Source organism: Notamacropus eugenii, chromosome 4 (assembly GCF_028372415.1).
Source record: "Notamacropus eugenii isolate mMacEug1 chromosome 4, mMacEug1.pri_v2, whole genome shotgun sequence".
In the NCBI taxonomy this organism is placed as follows: Eukaryota; Metazoa; Chordata; class Mammalia; order Diprotodontia; family Macropodidae; genus Notamacropus; species Notamacropus eugenii.
This window is the reverse complement of record NC_092875.1, coordinates 331,404,355-331,424,017: the sequence shown is the minus strand read 5'-3', so window position 1 is coordinate 331,424,017 and position 19,663 is coordinate 331,404,355. Positions and strand designations below refer to the sequence as shown.

Sequence of the window (19,663 nt, the reverse complement as noted above, 5' to 3'; positions counted from 1 at the left end):
TTCAGGAGGCACTAGCAACTAAAAAAAAAATCACAAGAATTAGATTTCACAATATTATCAAAATCATTAACTTTATTAAAAGTCATTCCTTTAACAGTAATTTGTTTTCAAACCTTTGGAAAGACATGGACTCTGATTATAAAAGATCATTACAACCTGCAGAGGTCAGTTGACTCTCATGAGAGGGAAGTTTAAACAAATTATTGGAAGTGAAAGATGAAGTTGTTATATTTTTGACAAAGCAAAAATGCAATTTTCTTAATTTTTTCACAATGATTTATGGCTCTTAACACTATGTTATTTGTTGGATATTTCCAAAAAGTCTTTAATTCAAAAATGTCACTTCAAGGAAAAAAATGTAGCATATTTATATTAAAAGATAAAATTGAAAGTTTTACTTTAAAAAAGCTAACATATAGAAGAATCGGGTAGAAAATTATTCTTTAGAGACTTTTAGAGCTACAGATGATTGTGCCTCAAGCTGGTGTTGCTGGAGCTCAACTTCCTGCCTACCACGGGTACAAAACTGACTAAACAACAGCTCATTCTGGCCCATGACATCTTGGAGATTGGTGCCCAATGCAACATTTTGCAGAAAGACATACCTTCCTTGGAGTGATGCATGGCTCAGCTTAAATGCTATTATTTTGACTACATGAATCAGCTCCCCAAGTCAGCCTACATACATCAGCATCTGGGCCTCAGTCTGCTCTTCCTGCTGTCCCAGAACCGAGTGGCCAAGTTCCACACTGAGCTGGAGCGGCTCCCTGCTAAGGCCATCCAGACCAATGTCTACATCAGGCACCCTGTGTCCTTAGAGCAGTACCTAATGGAAGGGAGTTACAATAAGGTGTTCCTGGCCAAGGGAAATATCCCTGCTGAGAGCTACATGTTCTTCATTGACATTTTGCTGGACACGATAAAGGGTGAGATTGCTGGCTGCATTGAGAAGGCCTATGAAAAGATTTTGTTTGCTGAAGCCATGAGAATTCTTTTCTTCACCACTCCCAAGATGACTGAGTATGCCAAGAAGAGATGATGGGTCCTGTGCCCCAGCAATACTACAGCTTCAAGTGCCAGCAGCAGAAGCCTGAGGATACCACCATCCCCTCCACAGAGCTGGCAAAGTGAGTCATTGAATATGAGAGGCAGCTGGAGATGATTGTTTGAGGAGGGAGGAGGGGACAGGGTGAGAGACTTATTTAAAGGGGTATGGGTCAATAAATGACAGGAGATCACCAAAAAAAATTAATGCTGAAGATGTTCTACATCCTACAGTATCAGATGTTCTACCAAGATTTAATTCTTTATGTAAAAATAAACCAGAACATCTATCTCATTAGTATTCAAATATACATTCATCTTTAATGAATCCCATGTATACCAATGAGTTCTTTTAAATAAATTTCGTTGTGATTTATTATTAATAAATGTTTGATTTTAATGCCTATTTTATACCATATACCTGGAGTTAAAAAAAAAGCAAAAATACAATTTCTCTGGCAAAAAGGGGTCCCAAGTGGAAAAATTTTATGAAGTCATGAACTAGAGCACTAAGTTCAGCTCAGTATTATACATTTTTGGTTTTTTAAAAAAAGGACAAGTTAAAATAGTTCCAAAGTAGGGACAGTAGGAAAAGAAAAGACTTCAAAAAAAAAACCCTTCTCATATGAGGATCAGTTGCATGATTTGAGAATGTTGAGATTGAAGAAGGGGAGACTTAGAGTAGTGATGAGAGTTGTCCTCACATATTTAAAGGACTGTCTTATGGAAGATTTCTTTTTCTTCAGTAGGAAGAAAATAAGATCAATGAACTGAAACTGCAGAGAATCAGTTTTAGGTATAATGCTGAAAAAAATAAATTTTCTAAAAAGTAAAGTCGTCCAAAAATGGGAGAGACACCTTTAAAAATTGGAAATCCAACTCCATTGGAGGTCTTCACAAAAAAGAAATACTGTGGAGGAAACTATTTGGATAGCAGTGAGATTCTGCAGTTCTTATAAGTGAAAACTACCCACATTCTCTCAATTGGTTGAAAGTGATAGACCACAACTCCTTCTAACGATTAGAGGAGCTGATTCTGTTTAAAGATTATGTCTATATGTATACTTCATTTGCATGCCATTAGCATCACAAAATCTCAAAATGAGAACTGACTTCAAAGAACATCTGGACCAATTGATACTTTCATAGCCATCCTATCTACAGTATACAAAATAGACATATTGCAAATTTAGAAAGATACTGATACCTAAAAGTAGCTAGGAAAGGCCTCCCACCTTGCAGTCAGCAGGTGAAGTATGAGAAGAACAGTCAGTATAATGATGAATAGGTTGTATGGTACCAGGAGTGAAGTAATGTGAAAAAGTTCAGAAAGATAAGAAGAGACAAGGTTGTGAGAAATTTGAATGTCATATAGAGGAGTCAATATTTTCTCCTACAGTTAAGAGAAAGCCAATGGAATTTGTTGAGTAGGGGATTAATACTGTTAGATCTATGCAGAAATCATGTTATTGCCTAGGTTGATGTTAGGTCAGAGTGAGAAGAGTTTTAGGTACGGAAATCAAGTTAGTAGTCCATTAAAATAATCTCAGTGAGAAACAATAAGGCCCTGAAATAAGTTAGTGACTTGATGAGTGGTAAGAAGAGACTGAGTTCATAGATGTTATGAAGATAAAAACAAAAACATTTGGTTTTGAATCTTAATTGTATGTGAGGTGAATCTTGGTGAGAAGTTGAAGACAGCACCAAACTTTGGAACCTAGGTGATGTAGAAGGATAGTAGTTTCATTGATGATAATAAACAAGTTAAGAAAAAAGTTTGGTTTGGGACAAAAACTGATCATACTAATTTTGGACATTTTGAGTGTAAGGTGCCTATCAGACATCTGAAAATTTGGGTTTAATATGCATATTTAGAAATCATCTATATAGCACCTATTATGATAATATTATACCTACTATAGTAATAATAATAATCACTATTACTATTATTACTAGTATCTATGTAGTACATATTATGTTCCCAGCATTGTAGTAGTTTACAAATATTATTTCATTTGCTCCTCCCAGTAATCTTGAGAGCTATTTGCTATTATTATCCTCATTTTACAGTTGAAGAAACTCAGGCAGCTTGGGGTTAAGGGACTTGTTGAAGTCACTAGTAAGTATCTGACCTGGATTTTGACCTTCTGACTCTAGGCCCAGAAGTCTATATGCCAGATAAATATTTACAAAAAATCTAATTCTATGATCCTGTTCTTCGCCTTCAGTATTTATTACTCCTTATTTTTCCTTATGAATTGTTTGTATGTATGTATCCTACTTCTACTTCTTGATAATGATTTTTGCACTTTTTTTGGTGAAGATCTCATATTTCATCTATTTTATGTCATTAAGAGTATACTGTATATAATCGATACTCTTTTTTTGTCCCAGTCTCTGATTTCATTGATATACAGAACTTCTGGTATGGAAAGTTCCTTCACAACATTCAATCAGCAACATTGTATGTTAAATAATTATCTGGGACAAGGAAAGATTAAGTGACACGTCCACAATCTCACTTCCAGACACCAGACTGGAACCCCAGGTCTTCTGTCTCTAAGGTAATTTCTTTTTCAGTATGCTTTGTTGCCCATCCTATACACAACTGATATTGATGAATTGTTTGTTACTAAATTATTAATCAGAGAAGATACCAATGGCAAGCTCCCATGTTTTATTATATGGAATAGCTCTTCTTATTTAATTTGTTGTAACCATTGTACCTTCATTCTCCAAGTTTTACTTACTTCACTTTGAATGAATTCATGTAGGTATTTTCCTCATAGTTTTAATCATAATCATGATTTTTTTTTCCAGCATAGCTGTATTCCATTGTTTTATGTTCCTTGACTTATTTAGTCATTCTCCAAACTATTATATTCTACTTTGTTTCAATTTATTTTCCTTTATGAAACATCTACTGTTAATGTACTGGTATATATTCAATTTTCATTTTATCATTGAACACTTTGAATATACTCCTCATTTGAATATATTCCTGAATATGTAGTATTTCTTCAAAACCTAATGAACACTGTGGTCATTTTCTAACCTTAAGTCCAAGTTGTTTTACTCTACCAATTCCTATTTTCCACAATTGGATATGAGTATGACCATCTTTCCACACTATCTCCAATATTGGGCATTTCTATGTTTTGTCATCTTTACAAATTTGGAGGATAACAGGTAAAAGTTCAGAACTTTTTCACTTATTAAATTTGCCTTTCTCTTGCTGAGTATTTGGAATTTTTTTCTGTTAAAAGTTTATAATTCTCCTTGGGGAAGTGTTTGGTAATAGTCTTTCACTAATTATTAATTGGGAAAAGACTTTGGGCCTTACATGTTTCTTTTAGTTAGCTGCATATTTTAGATACCAGAGCCTCTGCAGAGATATTTGATTCACCATTTTTTCTCCAGTTAACTAGTTCTTTGATTATTCTAGCTACATTGCTTTCGTTCATGAAAGTTATTTTATTAGTATTACGTATTTACACTTTTAAGAAAAGGGCTGTCTTTTGTTTGGTACTTGATTTACATTAAGTGTTTTACTTGGAAGGAATCTTAGAAATCTTCTAGTTAAATGCTCTTTTACGAAAATTGATGAAAATGAGACAGGTAAGTGGAAAAGCCAATTCTGAAGTTAGCTGTCTCCATCTCATTACTACCTCTCTCTCTATATATATCACTAACTCTGTCTTCTCTATTTCTTTATCTATATCATCTATAAATCATTTATAAAATATCATATATTTATATCAATATCTACATCATCTATATCTATATTGTATCTATCTATCTGTCTGTCTGTCTGTCTGTCTGTTTGTCTATCTGTCTGTCTGTTCCTCCTTTCTAACAACCTCCATATATGGATTCGCTCACACTTAAAATTTTCAGTTTTATGCTTCATTCAGCAGTGCCTCCCTTAGTTCCTTGCTGTCCATATAAACATGTTGAAGACTATATTTCTCAATGTCCTTGTCCTTCAGTCAGGTTCTTACAAAACCCAGACATGTGAAGGGGGGATCTCAGGTAACTCCTTAATAAACCAGAATTGAGAAGAGAATAACAGATATATAGAATAGTTTCTCATAGGAAAATGAATCCCCTCTGTCTCCAACTGTGGTTCTGAGGATCACTGCGCCAGAAGTCCACTTCTACTCCCATCTGCAGCCCCCACACCCCACAATTGAAACTTCATCATACCCTTAACTTCTTCAGTGACTGAGATCAGAATGTGTCCTTTGTCCTGAGCACTGCCCTGCTTCTGCCATGTTCCTGAATGTCTCAATTTGTCTCAAGCTTTTCTTTGTATGCCTTCAAACGCATGTGTAATTAAAAGTTACTGCTTTTACTATCACTGACCTATTTGCTTCTTGTGTGAAACCCTCTATGTCCCAAAGATGTTATACCAAAACCTGTGTCAATATTACTGGTTAAAAATGTGAAATTTGGAGGAAGCAGTAAATCCCATATTCTCCTCCAAACAACCATGAAGTAGTACCCCAAAATAAATCCTGGAACATTAGAAGCAGGAAAAAAAAGGCATCAAACAATCTTTTAGCCTAAGAAACTTAGAAGATGGGTAAGAAAGATCTCTCTCACTCAAGTAAAAGGGGAATGCAGTCCAGTATAGGAAGCATCATAGCAAGGCAGCAAAAAGCCCCACCTTAGTCAACCAGCAGGAGATCCAGAGCATCAGTGCAGTGCAGGAGGGAAACACAACATCAGTGTAGCACTGGGTAAACAGTCAGCACCTGCAGCCACTAACTCAAGAAACCTGAAACAGTGCTCCTCCTGCTCCCTCCATTCCCCAGCAGAGCTCAAAATTAAAAGGAAAAAGACCAAAAAAGAGGAGCGAAACACCCCCCAAAATCTGACTATATAAACTTATTGTGATGACAGGGAAGATCAAGGCACAAACTCTGAAGAGGACAACAGTGCCAAAACACCTATGGACAGAGCCCCAAACAAAATGGAGTGTGGTCTCAAGCTCAGAAAGAATTCATGGAAGAGTTCAAAAAGGAGCTTAAAAAACATATAAGAGAAGTAGAATAAAAATTGGGAAAAGAAATGCAAATGATGTAAGAGAATTAAGAAAAAAAGTGTCAACAGCTTGGAAAAAGAAAACGACTGCTTAAAAAGTATAACTGGCCAAATGGAAAAAGGAAGCACAAAGACTAACTGAGGAAAGCAATTCCTTTAAAGTCAGAATTGGGCAATTGGAAGCTAAAGACTCTGTGAGGATTCAAGAGTCAATCGACAAAATTTAAAAATTTTAAAAAATGAGGAAAATGTAAAATACCTCATTAGAATAACAACTGATCTGGAAAATAGATCCAGGATAGACAGTTTCAGAAGCACTGGACTATCTGAAAGTCATAATCAGAAGAAGGATTTGGTCAGCATCTTTCAAAAAATTATGAGAGAAAACTACCCTGACATCCTGGAACTAGAGGGCAACATAGTCATTGAAAGAATCTGCCAATCATCTCAGAAAAATGATCCCCAAATAAAAACTACAAGGAGCATTGTAGCCAAATTTTAGAACTATCAGGTCAAGGTAGAAAAGACTGCAAGCAGCCAGAAACAACACACATATTGGGGAACCAAAATCATGATTATACAAGACTTAGCAGCTGCAACATTAAAGGATGGGAGGATATAGAACATGCTATTCCGGAACCACAAATCACCTACTCTGTGAAATTAATTATAGTACTTCAAGGGGTGAAAAAAAAAAAATTGGTCATTCAATGAAACAGAAGAATTTCAAGCTTTCAAAAAGAGACCAGAAATAAACAATAACAACAAAAAAAGCACACACACACACACACACACACACACACACACAGAAAAACAAAAACAAAAACAAAAACCTTCTTCTATATTAAGACCCAAGAGAATCCTAAAAGGGGAACAGGGAAAAGAAAATCTAAGGTATTCAATGGAGCTGGTCTGTTTCTATCCCTGCATGGGAAGATGATACTTAAAACTCTTAAAAACTGTATCACTAACAGTACGGCTAGAAAACAAATACATAGACAGAGAGTACATAGATATAAGGTGAATTTGAGGGAATGGCCAAAAAGAATTAAAGGAAAAGAAAGAGGAATACACTAAGAGCACAAAGAAGGGAGAGGAATAATGGGGTAAATTATTTCACATCAAGAAGCAAGAAAAATGAATTACAATGGAGGGAAAGATGAGAAGGTAGGCGATGGGCATTGTTTGAATTTTACTCTCATTGGTATTGGTTTAAAGAGAGAATAATGAACACAATTAGTTGAATATAGAAATCTACCTCACCTGACAGGAAAGTGGGAAGGAAGAAGATTTAAGTAAAGATAATGGAAGACTGACAGAAGGGAGGGCAGACTTGAGGAGGCAGTAGATAGAGGCAAAACTATGATGAGGAGGGAAAGGGTAAAAGGAGAGAGATGACAGAAAGGAAGAAAATTAGAATGGAGGGAAGTACACAGTAATCAGAACTGAATATGAATGTGGTGAACTCTGCCATAAAACAGAAGCAGATAGCAGAATGGATAAAAAATAAAACCAGAATCCTATAAAATGTTCTATGCAAGGAACAAACTTGAAGCAGAGAGAGACACACACAGGGCAAAAGCAAGGGCTGAAACAGAATCTATTATGCTTCTACTGAAGCCAAAAAAAAAAAAGTAATCCTGATCTGAAACAAAGCAAAGCAAAAATAGGTTTAATTAAAAGAGAAAAGAAACTAAATCTTATTAAAAAGTACTATAGACAATAAAATAATATCATTATGCATAAACATATATGAAACAAATAGTATACTATTCAAATTCTTAAAAGGGAAGTTAAGTAAGTTATAGATTTATGATCAAACAAGACCTAGAGTGCATTATAAAATGAAAGAAAAAAGATAATTTTGATTATATTAAATTTTAAATTTTGCACAAACCAAACCAATGCAACCAAGATTAAAAGGAAAGTAAAAAATTGGGAAACAAACTTTACAGTGCCTGTCTCTGATAAAGAAAGGTTTCTTTTCTCAAAGATATAGAGAACTGAGTCAAACTGATAAAAATACAAACCATTCCCCAATTGATAAATGGTCAAAGGATATGAACATGTGGGTTGTGAGACAAAGAAATCAAAGCTATCTAAAGGCATATAAAGAAGTACCCTAATTCACATTTGATTTGAGAAAATCACATTAAAACAACTCTGAAATACCATTTCACACCAATTAGATTGGCAAATATGACAAAAACGGAAAATTATAAATATTGGAGAGCACTATACCCCTTCTTTACTCAATGCTGCTACTAGTTCTGTACCCCAAAGATATTATAAAAAAAGAAAAGACCCTACACTTGCAAAAATATTTATAGAAGCCCTTTTATAGTTGCAAAATGTTGAAAATTAGGTGGATGCCTATTAACTGAAGAATGACTGGACAAGCTGTGGTATATGAATGTAATGGAATACTATTTTGCAATAAGATTCACCATTTTTAGGGCAGCATGCTGTTCTGAATATAGACTCAGAGTTCCTTTGGTTTCCACCTAAATATTTCTCTCTTTCATGTGTAAAGCACCATGTGTCATGACAGAAAGACCTATTTTCTGTCAACAAGAAATATATAATATTGTCCAAGGCCCTTTTGGATCAGAAAAGAGTCAGGCAACAGAGGAATCAAAGAGAGAAATTATACTTATAACATTTTCTCTTTTATAACTTTTGGAGAATCATCTTTTCAGTTTCTACTATATGTGAGCCTACAAAAGTAATTTGACCTCTTTGTGAATAATAATGCTTCATTTTTCAGTGACATTTGGATTATTCAGTATCTATTAGTAGAAGGCTGAATGGAAACAGTCTATATGACTTTTTTAATGTCTTGAAAGTCTGATTTAAGGTTTAAAAATTAGAAATAAAATAAAAGTTTAGAATCTTAACTGATTACTATGATAAAGCATGCAGTTTCCAAATACAGTTTCTTAATATGATATTTAAATATTACCTTGATATTCTCAAGTCTATGTATGCATGACATGCATTAATCTAATCATCAGAGAATATTGATGACAAATCTGCCTTCCTTTTTTTGCTTCATCCTGCAAAATTTGAGTACCCCCATCCCCTGCCCCAGTTTGCCAAAACAGTTAGCTCTTAGGGATCAGAAGACATGGCCCAGCTTTTTTTTTTCTTTTAAAGCACATAGTAGACAGAAAAGAATGGGAAGAAAAATGAGCTTTTTGAAAATGATTGAATTTTGCATGAATCTAAAGCTCATTTCCTTTTTGGCTTTAGTGAATAAAAGGATATTTGCAAAATCCAGAAATATTCAATATCATTTTTTATCATTTAAATTTGGAGAACCAACTCATTAGGCATAAGCTTGGATAGAAGACAGTTAAATAGATGCCAAGCTGTAGAGAATGTCCCTCATTCCTGAGGAGTAAGGTCCTTTTGTGATAAATAAATCAAAGTTCTATACAATTTCCTCACTTGATGATGCAGTATCTATCACCTCTCATTCATTAGGATTTTGAAAATCCACATTTCTGTACCACAAAAAAGTATCATCGTATCAGGATAGAAGATTAGCCATATACAACTGCAGCCAAATTACATAGGAGGCTTAAATTTGCTATGCCCAATTTACTGCTACAAGAAAGGTTTCTAGAGATCTCTTCCTTATGAATCTGAGGCTAGATTGGCTTGGTATTGATTAATTGACAATTGATTAATTGGTTTGTCTCCTTGCTGTGTGAGCAGTTCCCTCTTTTCCAACTCTTTTGAGGCATTTATGATTTATTTTAGGAACAAGAGAACAGGAAGAGTGGAGTGACCTGTCAACTCTCAAGTCAGGAGACCAAGGCTCTGAAACTTTTTTCAGCTCTGAAATTTTCCAATTTTGAGACCCTGAACAAGTTCCTCAACCTCTGAGCCTCAGTCTTCCCAGGTATCTAGCAAGGTAGTAAAAATGTTTTATAAACTTCCATTCCCTCTATATTCTTGGAGGACAAGACAGATTTCTATACCCCACTGCCTGTATATATTATTTCCCAGTTGCATGTAAAAACAATTTCTAACATTTGTTTTTAAAACTTTGAGTTTCAACTTCTCTCCCTTTCTCCCTCCCCACACATCTCCACTGAGAAGGCAAGCAATTTGATATGTTATACATGTGTAGTTATGCAAAAATCTTTCATAAAAGTCATGTTGTGGATAAAAGTTATGTTGTGGAAGACCAGCTATATTTCTCTTCTTGTATCCTGCCCCTCTTTTATTCTGTTCTCACTTTTGATCCTATTCCTGCTCAAAAATATTTACTTCTAATTATGACCTCCTCCCATTTACCCACCTTTCTATCATCTCCTCACCTCTCACTTTTCCCCTTCTCCTCTACTTTCCTGTAGTGTAAGATAGAGTTTCATAGCAAATTGAGTATTGATGTTATTCCCTCCTTAAGCTAAATGTGATGAGAGTAAGCTTCACTTCCCTTTCATTGAAAAGCTTTTTCTTGCCTCTTTTATATAAGAAATAATTTGCCCCATTTTATTTTTCCCTTTCTCCTCCCAATATATCTCTCACCTCTTAATTTTATTTTTTTAGATATCATCCCTTTATATTCAACTGTCCAGTCTGTCTATATGTATATCATCCCTCCAACTACCTTAGCACTGAGAAAAATCTCAAGAGTTACAAATATTATCTTTCTATGTAGGAATGTAAACAGTTCAACTTTAGAAAGTCCCTTTCTCTTTCCTGTTTACCTTTTCATTCTTCTCTTGATTCTTGTGTTTGAAAGTGAAATTTTCTATTCGGTTCTGGTCTTTTCATCAGGAATGCTTGAAAGTCCTCTATTTCATTGATTGACCATTTTTCCCCCTGAAGTATTATACTCAGTTTTGCTGGGTAGGTGATTCTTAATTTTAATCCTACTTGTTTTAAATTCTGGGATAACATATTCCAAGCCCTACAATCCCTTACTGTAGAAGCTGCTAGATCTTGTGCTGAGAGTTGTTTCTGGGTGGGTGAAACATTTTCTCCTTAACCTGGGAGCTCTGGAATTTGACTACAATATTCCTAGGAGTTTTCCTTTGGGGATCTCTTTCAGGAGGAGGTAGATTCTATCCATATTTGTTTTACCTTCTGGTTCTGGAATATCAGGGCAATTTTCCTTGATGATTTCTTAAAAGATAATGCCTAGGCTCTTCTTTTGATCATGACTTACAGGTAGTCCCATAATTTTTAAACTATCTCTCTTGGATCTGTTTTCCAGGTCAGTTGTTTTTCCAATGAGATATTTCACATTGTTTCCTATTTCTTTATTCTGTTGGTTCTGTTTTATAATTTCTTGGTTTAAAGTCATTAGCTTCCATCTGCTCCATTCTAATCTTTAAGGAATTATTTTCTTCAGTGAACTTTTGGACTTCTTTTTCCATCTGGCCAATTCCGCTTTTTAGGACATTCTTCTCTTCATTTGCTTTTTAGATCTCTTTTGTTATTTGGGTTAATCTGTTTTTGACAGTGTTATTTTCTTCAGCATTTTGGGATATCCTTTAGCAAGCAGTTGATTCTGTTTTTTGGATTTTGCTTATCTCCCTAGCCCTTTACTTGACTTTTGAGTTTTTGTCCCTTCCCTTCCCCTTCCCTTCCATTGCCTTCGCTTCCCTTCCCTTCCCTTCCCTTTAAAGATTACTATAACCTTCCCTGACTATGCACTGCCTAAAGGATATACATTTCGATGGCTGAAATTTAACAAGATATCTTGAAGTTTACTGGCTAGATTTCTTTCTTAAAGACCATGCCTTAAATGCAATTCTCTTTAACTCTTATTGATTGGCCAACAATAAGTCCCAGCCCTAGCCCTGCTTAGTTGTCATTCTTTTGGTTCAGGGTGAATGTAATTAGTAATTGTTTCTGTTTTGACCAGAATCCCTGGGGGTCTGCCCCTTTCAGATTGTTTTTTATTTTTTAATAAGGTAAAAGGGGTCATTCTTTGGCTGTTTTTTTTTTTTTTTTAACTTTGCCTTAATCAATGAATGGGAGTTGCCTCAGTCAAAGTGAGAACTCAGATAGACCTTAGATTAAGAAGGTCAAGGTCTCTCACTGCATCCAGGCCATCTCTAGTCATCCTGATCTATATGTTGACACTGGACCCTGATGGCTCAGGAGAAGAAAGTGATGTTGGTGATTTTGCACAGGCCTCCCTCACTTAAACCCAATTCACTTGCAAGTCATGGCATCAACTTCCTTATGTGGTGATCCTCTTTGAGAATGAAGGACAAACAACTGGTCAAGACCTCTGTGCTTTATGTGTATTTATTTCTATATTCTCTAGTAGATCATTAAAAAGATGAGAATAAAGTGATAGGGAGGAATGATGGCAATGTCTTTCATGAAGGCTTTGAATAAAAGTTAATATTAAATATTTGTTTATCATTTCATGAAGGGATTCAGACATAGAAAACACACTTGAGTTGCATGTTTTCTCTATGGTGTCTTGACATCACTCTGTAGAGGCTGATAAAAAAACTTAACCGAGCCACAAAAGGTTCAAGTTCATGCAACATAATTTCAATTTTCTAATTGCTGTAATTCCCTATTAAATTTTGTCTAGGAGTCTTTCCCTAAATAATAAGAACTGATAATTTCAAGCATGATGTCTTACACAGAATTTAACATGAGAATATTTAGTAAATATTTTGTTTTATTTTAATCCTATGGGAAATTCATAGTTGTTGCATACTGTTCATATACTGCATTTGTTTCTTAATTGAACCTAGTCTGCCTTTCAACTTTTTATAATCTGAACCCACTGTTTTACATTGAACTGCATCTTCCCCTTGACAATTGAATTCATACCCTTCTTTCCAGTCATATTTGTCTTCTCATTAGCTATATTATTCTTTATCCCCAGTTCTTGATCCCCTAACATATGTAATTAAAGGATTATTCAATTTAAACATATCTGGAATTGGAATCAGGGAACTGAATTTTGTTTTGGCCACTACTACTGACTCATTATGTGACTTTGTGCAAGCATCTTTACCTGAAAAGACTTCAGTTTCCTCACTTATAAAAGGAGGGGGTAGGGCTAATTGGTCCCTAAGGTCTCTTCTAAATTTGAAATTTTTTATGTCATCCCTATTGCCTATTCAAATTCTACACTTTCTTCTACTATTAAGCCATTTCCAGGAAACTCTTATCTACATTTGTGTATGTCTTCTATGAATGAATTTAATGCCTGTTTTTATGTTCATGTTCTGTCAACCTAAAGAAATTGTAAAGTTCTTAAGGACAGGGATCATTTCTTAGAATTCTTTATATACTTAACATTATAATGTAAACTCCTAGTTAGTAAGGATCATTTAATTTTTATTGTTATTGTTGTTCTTATATCACCAGTGTCTAAGGTTGCACTTAACACATAGAAGATACTTGAAAAATACTTGATTGATTGAAAGCATCTTATATTGTAGGAGAACACAACAGAAGTGCAAATAACTTGTGATCCTAGCTCTAATATTTGTTAGTTGTGTGACCTTTGGTAAGTTAACAAACTCTCAAAAACCCAAGCATCTTGTCTGTAATATGGAGGTAATAAATATCTACATGACAGAATTATTGTTGTGAAGAATACGATTTAGAAAACATGTAATACTCTAGAAATGTGAATCATGAACATCATTATAACTAATAAGACATAACAGATAATTCCATATTAAACTATAAGAACAAAATGACCTAAATGATAATAAAAGCAGATGGTAGTGAAAAAAGAGAGTAGTGTTCTATAACTAGAGGGGTTCTTACATTTCTTACAGATCTTACTTCCTAAAATTTCCATATCTTCTTAAGTTCAGTTTAACCACTTGTCACTTGTCTATGTTTGCCTAATAATCGAGGACTTTATACTGTTTTAAAAGTTGTCAAATACTCACTAAAATTATTTTTTGCTCTTTCTTATAATGACATATTTTTATATAGAACATGTATGTGTGTATGTGTATATGTATATATACAGTACATCCATACAGACATATGTGTGTTGTGTATATATACATATGTTGTGTATATACACACATACACATATGTGAATATATAAATATATGTATATAAATGTGAAGGTGTATACATGTGTGTATGCATGCATGTATGTATGTATATTTTTATTTTTTAGGCTCAAAACTGGAAATGACCTTGCAATTGTTTAGTAGAACCCCTTTTTTATTGATGATGAAAATGAGCCTCAGAGAGATAAAGGAAATTATAAAATATCAAGCCATTGTTTAATGACAGAGGCTGGAGTAAAAGACAGGCCTCTTGACATTTTCAATGTTCTTTGAATTAATAAAGTTGGGGAAAAACAGAGTAAATTTTGGAGAATTTAAATTGTGGGTAGGGAGGAACCAAATTATGCTATCCCTTTGTGAAAGCCAGGCTGTACCACCTTGACACTAAAATACAAAAAAAAAAAAATCACCTTGACAAAAAAATCACCTAGATCTTTCTTTTATTGTGACAATATGAGGACAAAGCATTTGGATTTCTGACTAGACATTTTTTTCACTTTCTTCCAGATGTTCAGCACTGCACAGATGAAGCCAGAGAGACATTTGAACAAGATGTACAAAGACCACTTTGCATAACATTGATGAAACATAATTTATGATATCAATTTGGTGACATGCTCCCTAAGATGAAGCAATTAGTTTCCTAAAGAGTCCCTGAAGTGAAAGTGTTCCGTATTCTAAGTTCCTACCACAGCCTATCAGATCAGATGACTCATGAAGCTAACATGTTAGCAAATATTCTCATCTACCTCTGTTCAGGCCCTTAGATTTATACTGTTTCTGGCTGACTCCATAAAAAGGGAGAAGAACATGTGAGAAAGAGTGTTAGATTTGCAGTTGAAGGGCATGGATTCAAATTCTCTTCTATTTAATAGCTTGGAAACCTGCTTCAAATAATTTCCTTTTGCTGAACTTATTTTCTCATGCAAAATGAAGAAATTTTACACGAAACATCTACTTCAAAAGGTTGGGAGGAACTAATTAAAGGCAGAAATATCTGGGAATATACTAACATAAAGTCTTTTATGAATTAACCTGTATTATAATAAAACTTTCCTTTTAATTAATCTTTAACATTTCCTCTTTCCTTAAAAAAGTTGTTTTTTATTTGTTCCATTTTGTTTTTGTTTTTCCTATCTACATTTAAGAGCTATTGCCAGCTCATAATACTAGAAAGAGTGTTGACCTTCTAGAATTTCCTTTAGAATGCTTTGGAGAACAAATTTGTGTTATCCTAACTCTTGCCCTAATCCCTCATGGAGAGAGAAGTCTTATTCATTGTCCTCACCTACAGTGGAAGATGTTTTATAGATGCAATAGTTCTGTTCAGTGGTATATTTATTCTTTTTATTTTGTCCTTATAATGGTTCCTTCTTCTTTGAGTATTTCTTTTCCCCTAACCTGTTCCCATTTTGAAGTTATCAAAGGGATAGAAAGGGTAGAATGAATCATTTGAGACACCGTCATACAAAAGCATTTGCCTCATCATTCTGTATTGCAGTTTGGGGTAGGGGAGGTTTAAATAAAAGCTAAAATATTTTGGAAGAAACATACTGAGGAGAATGGGAACAGACAGTGAGTTTGTATCATTACATGACAGTGTAAATAGAATGCTGGACTTGGAGTCAGGAAGGTATGAGTAAGAATACTGTCTCAGACACTTGTTACATACATATTTCTGGAGAGGTTGCATAATGTTATTCAGGATTAATTTCTTCAAAAGTAAAAGCACTTGCTTCACAGGCTTATTATAAAGATTAAATGAGATAAATTATAGAATGAGCTTTGCAAACTATAATGTGCTATATAAATGCTAGTTATTATTATAGCTTTCTTAATTTTTTTCTGGGAACTGAGAACTGGGAACTCCCCTTCTACTGTCAGGTCTAATGCTTCCAAGAGATAATCCCAAAAGCCAGAAGAATATGCCTCAAGAATCTCTCTGAGACCTACCAGACAAGATCATGAAACAGAGATGAATTTTTGGCTCACTGATGGCTTATTGGGCTACAAGTTTTGCCAGGCAAAGGAAGGAAGTGAATATAATTGCTCTGAGAATCAGAATGGTTGTTGATAACCCACTCTGAAAAAAATATAGGTTTGACAGGATAATAATGAGAAAACCATCCTTTCCCTCCCATTTTTATGACCTTGAGGACAATTAAGCTTTTATAAAAAACCTTTTTGGGCAATTGAGATTTCAGGTCTCTGAATCTATGATGTGCCCCTTTAAATATTATTTCATTTACTAAATGTGCTGCAACGTATGCTTTGTCTTTTCTAATTATTCATACTGGTAAAGAATATTAAAATTTTGCAAAAATAGTGCTAAAATGAGTTAAGTGAATTGCATATTATTGTTGGGAACTTTTGTATCCTTACATAACCATTATTCATGTCAAGCCCTCTTGTCTCTTTCAAGTCATGGATTGTTCCAGATCTCAGATTTGCGTTCATGTTAGTTTGTAGAATAGTAGCCTCCTACTAGAGCAATGATGACATTTGTCACACTATTCTTCTCTAACTGGGAACGATGTGATGATAGTTGATGAACATCATGGTTATGATAAACAGCATGGTTTCTCTTTGCTATTGAGAGAAACTGCTTATCAGTCATTCAATTCCAGAATAGGAATTGGAGAGAGAGAGAGGTTACATGCTTCCATGGTACTTTGCCTTGAGATTGAACATTTCCAGAAGGCCTTGGAAATGAGTGATGCTACAGTAATTAGAAAATGAAGAGACAGAGCAAAGATCAACATCTGGGTCTACCAGTTCTGGAGAATAGGGAATAGAGGACTAGAATGGAAATGCCAGATTGGACGAGGACTAGCTCTGTAATTCCCAAAAGCTTCATTACTAAGTAGGCAGAAAATAAGATGAGTAAACATCACTAATAAAACCTCATTGGTTTGTCTCTGGCTTTCACAGTGTCACAGTACCTAGAACTTGTTCCTGGGAACAAATAAAATCTTTTTTTTTTTACCACCTTTTAATGAATTGTTGTTGCAGAAGGAGATTCTAGGATATGGTTGGGAGAACACCAATAAGGCACACTTAAATGTATCCCTTACATCTTCATTATGTTAAATAAACTGTTTCTCCATACAAAGTTGATTGTCTACATGGTAAAGAATATAGAGGCTTGATATTGAACTAGGAAACTTCCCAGATATTGAATACAGGTACTAGATTTATACATTTTCCTATTTTAAGAATCCTGAGAAATATTTCATATCAACCCCTGGAAAGAATTCAGAAAAAGGCAGCAAATATCTCTTTCATGTCTGACCTTCTGAAACCACACTCTTTGATAAGAAGAAAGCCATATTCTAATTAGTCTACTACTTAATAAGAAGTAAACTTGGTTAGTCACTTTCCTTAGGTGCACTTATCTAATGCTAAAGAATTGGATTTGATTATTTATGTTTCCTTTTCTCGTTTTAAGACTCATATCTTGTCCTCTGAATTTGTTTAGGTTGTAAGTTCCAACTTATTCAAAAGCGACATTATTATTATCCATGTGTATCGTAGTTTGGACCTTCCTAGTCCAAGGACGTATTGGTAGCACTTTCTCACTAGTGCTTCCTTCAGAGAGTGAGAGACAGCTTCTTAGTGCCAGTAATTATACTACCAATTTCTTTCCTAGAGTGCCATGAGGCCTTGAATATAGATGTTGGATACTTGCTGACCTGAAAATAGATATTTGATTCAGAACCAATTCTACTAAAACTGTGATTTTAATAAAGTTTATTTGTAGTGCTTCCTATGACTGCTTCTTTTGGTCCTTCCTGTGACCCTCTTTAACTTATGAGCCTTGAGTTTTCCTGCTTCTCCTTTTCTCATGTTGCCATAACTCACAAATATATTCACAGCAAAGTCTTACATATTTTTGAAAGACTACCAAATTATTATTTCATTTGAGTCTTGCAGTAGTCATATATGAGGGAGAACATATAAGAGGCAGGACCATAAAGGAACTGAGATTTAGTAAAATAACATAATTTTTTCCAAGAAAGTTAGAAAGAAAAAAAGAACTAGAACCAGGTCTCTGAAGTCCTACAATTCTTTTCCTCCCCATGCAATACATCATTTCCTTTTCACATGAACTCTTTACCTGAACAAATTTTATTGCCTTAAATATTGAATGGTAATTCATATCAAAGATACTGTCCAAATGTCAAATGGTCTCTGAGGGTTCCAACTGTGCAAGGGTAGGGATAAAGATTTTCATAGTCATCAGAAGGAAATGATTATTTAGGAGAATACTGATACCAGACCTATTAAAGGATTTGCCTGACGGTGGGCCGTAAGCCATTGTCTCCTTGTTTGACCTATTTCCACCTTTACAATCTCTTTTTTGGTAAGGTACTGGGAATGGCACAGATATGATCTATTATAGCATATAAAAATTATTTCACATACGTTATACCCCTGTACACTATGAGATTGGCAGAGTAGGTATAATCACCTCCACAGTTTGCTAGTGAGGTTATTAAGTTTTTGTAAAATAACTGTGCCCAAGGCCTTCTTTCAGGTTCATTCATTTTCATTTTGTGCATTTTTCAGATCTCCTTACAGTAAATATTCTATGTATTTATGATGGCATTCCCATTTTATTCATCACAAACAGTTTTTTCTTAGTATTTATTACTTACAGATTACTTTTCTGAGCACTAGAAACACACACACACACATACACACACACACAAAGCACTCCATCTCAAACATTTGATCCCACTTCCCCCAAGTTCAAACAATCTAGATGTGGAAAGAATTACGTGTACATAAAATAACATTGAATAGTTCATAATAAGTAACCAATGAGTAGAACAGAGAACAGATGCAATATAAGTTTAGAATCTTCCTCTCCACCCCAAACTCTGACCATTTACTTACAGGCTTCAAATTATATATCAATGCTCAAGCATATTTGCTTCCTTTTGGGTCAATTTTCTCAGTTCCTAAGATCTGCATAATCACTCTGCTTTGGACTCACACAAATATCATCATACTCTTGATCACTGCTTTCTCCATGGTTATGCAATTTTCTTTACTCATAAATCCAATGGCCTTTTCTCAGGACACCATCTTCTTAATCCCTCTATAATTTTAATATAAGTGATTACCCTATCCTTCTGGATACTTTCTCCTCTCTGTATTTTAGTGACATTGCTTTGTCATGGTTCTCCTGCCTTTAGATTGATTCTTATTTTCTTCCATTGTAGGTTCATCATCTATAGGTCAATTCCTATCCGTGAGTGTACCCATAGATCTCTATTCTGGACTTTCTCCTACCTGTAAGTCAATTTTGATCATTTTTATGAGCCTTCTTAGATTTAACTGGTTTTGTTGTTCAGTTGTTTCAGTTGTGTATGACTCTCCATGATCCCAATTGAGGTTTCTGTGGCAAAGATATTGGAGTGGTTTGTCATCTCCTTCTCCAGATCACTTTATAGATGAGGATCTGAGGCAAACTATGGTAAATGAGTTGCCTGTTGTCACACAACTAGTAAATGTCTAAGGCCATATTTGAACTCAGGAAG

General features: G+C 34.6%; 1 protein-coding gene and 1 pseudogene across 3 annotated transcripts in view; one reads left to right on the top strand and one right to left on the bottom strand.

The window, feature by feature from the left end:
- RIT2 (Ras like without CAAX 2) overlaps positions 1 to 19,663 on the bottom strand; it is a 523,011-nt gene that overhangs the window by 466,930 nt on the left and 36,418 nt on the right. The gene's annotated exons all lie outside the window — the stretch shown is intronic.
- Positions 126 to 1,170, top strand: LOC140498752 (26S proteasome non-ATPase regulatory subunit 8-like; annotated as a pseudogene).